Source organism: Macrobrachium rosenbergii, chromosome 8 (genome assembly GCF_040412425.1).
Source record: "Macrobrachium rosenbergii isolate ZJJX-2024 chromosome 8, ASM4041242v1, whole genome shotgun sequence".
Classification (NCBI taxonomy): domain Eukaryota; kingdom Metazoa; phylum Arthropoda; class Malacostraca; order Decapoda; family Palaemonidae; genus Macrobrachium; species Macrobrachium rosenbergii.
The window spans coordinates 23685141-23688001 of NC_089748.1; positions in this window are offsets into that span (position 1 = coordinate 23685141).

A 2861-nucleotide genomic window follows, 5' to 3' on the forward strand; every position below is an offset into this window, starting at 1 on the left:
AAAAGAAACCTATTGAGATGGCTTTGTCTATCCGCCCGCACTTTTTTTGTCAGCCCTCAGATCTTCAGAACTATTGAACTGCAAACTAGTACTGTGTGTTGATCATCCACCCTCCAGTCATCAAACATACCAAATTGCAGCCCTCTAGCCTCAGTAGTTTTTATTTTATTCAAGGTTCAAGTTAGCCATGATCGTTCGTCTGGCAACGCTATAGGACATGCCACCACCGGGTCGTAGCTGAAAGTTTCATGGGCCGCGGCTCATACAGCATTATACCGAGACCACCGAAAGATAGATCTATTTTCGCCGGCCTTGATTATACGCTGTACGGAAAACTTGATTGCGCCGAAGAAACTTCGGCGCATGTTTGGTCTTCAAGTTCTTCAGGGAATCTAGTGGTCACCCAGACATCATTTAAAGACGGCTTCTTTGAATCTCCCGTGGTGGCTGCCGCCCGTGTGTTTTCATTGTTGCCATCTTTTAGGTCTTGTTATTTGAGTTTGATTAATGGCAGGGAAATCCGACATGTAAATGTCTATGCTACAATTTAGGGCCACGTGTGATTCCCTACCACACTTATAACATGTCTTTTTTTTTACCATTATATACAGTGGACAATTTATATCTACATATAATGATGGACGATGGGATGTTTGACTTAATATTCATTTTCCCTGTTCTACACCATTAGAAATACCCTTCGCTATGCCATAAAAGTAAATTGTAGTAAAAACGTCGTCTTACATGTTCAAGGGGGCAGGTCTCACCGAAACGAAGGTCAGATTGCTGCTTAAATTTACCATTTTGATGGTTTATCTCTGTTCAGTATCGATGACCTTGTCCTCATATTTGATAACAATGGTTGTCTTATCATTTAACTTCACAATAATCCTGTTATTCAACATATGTTGATAACCAGCAATCTCGGACGTGTTAATTCCTCATTTCCCAAAATGGATGCAAACTTGTGGGATGGATAACATGAAAACTTTATTTCAAAGGAATTAATCCTCTTTATAATTCCGTTCATTTTGGAAATAAACCTAAGCGCAAACAGCTTTGGCATCGAGTCTCAGAGAACAGTGTCAGGTAGACAGGTCCGGCCTCTGAGGAAGCTGAGCTCGTAGTCACGCCATGTCTTTAATAAACCATCTTAAAAGACTTCTGGGATATGCCTCCTTCTTCTCCCATTTAGATATTCGTTCTAGTCTTTAGCAACTACCACGTACTGCATTATGTGTGTGTGTGTGTAATAAATATATATATATTTAGGTTTTGTGTTTGTTCCCCTGAAACAATCACAAGGTGTTGATTGTTCTCCTGTTCAGTCTTGCCACGCTGGCAGGATTGTTGATGTGTGAGGAGTTGGGCCGGACGTCATCAGTCAGTTTCTAGGAATTGAGCAGTTAGTATTTTGCTTGTAGAGAGTCAATTATGAGAAGCTCTTCAGGTATGATTTACCTGTTAGCAAGGGAGTTCATTCTTCATCTGTAACATTGTCATCATCGGTGATTTCGACGAGAATGTTGGAGGACAATCCCATCCTTGTGCCTGTGGGGCCATCATCTCCATTCGCAGCTTATTGCTGTTTCGACAGTCCAACCGAGTGCGGCTGTCTGTCTGGCACTGTCCCTGTAATCCACTTGGTTTGAGCGTTGTGAGAAATGATGAGTATTTAACACTGCATTTATGTTGGTGTTTTTTGCTGTTTCCGTTTTTAAAATGATTAACTGACGCTGGAAAAGCCTTTGTTTATTTATGATGCTTTTGAACTGATTAATATTTACTTATTGAGTTGATTTTGTATTTTTGAGTCTATTTAATGTTTATGGTGTTTATTATGTTGTTCCTATGTCATTTATGTTATTCTCATTTATGTATTTACTTTCGAAACTGACTCATTTGTAATAAATGTATATAACTGTAGGATCTGTAAACAAGAAATTAGCTTTAAGGTTACCTTGGGTGTTAATTTGCTCCTTCCTCCTTTGTCTGTTATTTCTACTGTCTGATTTTCTCGTTCCAGTCTTATTGTTTTTTTTTAATTTTTCTTTTGAACCTTAAGAACCAAGTGCCGGTGTTTTTGGCTGTTTCCATTTTGAAAATGATTAACTGACTCTGGAAAAGCCATTGTCCATTTATGATGCTTTTGAACTGATTAATATTTACTTACTGAGTTGATTTTGTATGTTTGAGTCTATTTAATGTTTATGGTGTTTATTATGTTGTTCCTATGTCATTCATGCTATGTTCATTTATGTATAGACTTTTGCAACTGACTCATCTGTCTAAAATGTATATAATTGTAAGATTTGTAAATAATAAATTACTCCTTCCTCTTTTGACTGTTATTTCTACTGCCCGATTTTCTAGTTCCAATCTTATTGTTTTTTTTATTTTTCTTTAGAACCTTAAAAACCAAGTGACGGTTCATGACATGGCAACCTTGCCAGGATTGATTCTGTTATTTTTGGTGTTTTATGTAGTGATTGAGCTGTGTATAAAAAAAAAATTGTTTTTCTTTGTGGTGGGGAAGTCTTACGTTTTGTGGTTCTTCCCCTGAAACAATCGGAGTGTTGACTGTTCTGTCCAGTCTTGCCATGCTGGCAGGATTCTTGACGTGTGAGGAGTTGGGCTGGACGTCATCAGTCAGTTTCTAGGAATCGAGCAGTTAGTATCTTGCTCGTAGGGAGTCAGTTATGGAGCAGCTTTTCAGATATGATTTACCTGTTAGCAAGGGAGTTTATTCTTCATCTGTAACTTTGTCATCATTGGTGACTTCGACGAGAAAGTTGGAGAACGATCCCGTCCTTATGGCTGCAGAGGCATCGTCTCCATTCACAGCTTATTGCTGTTTCAAC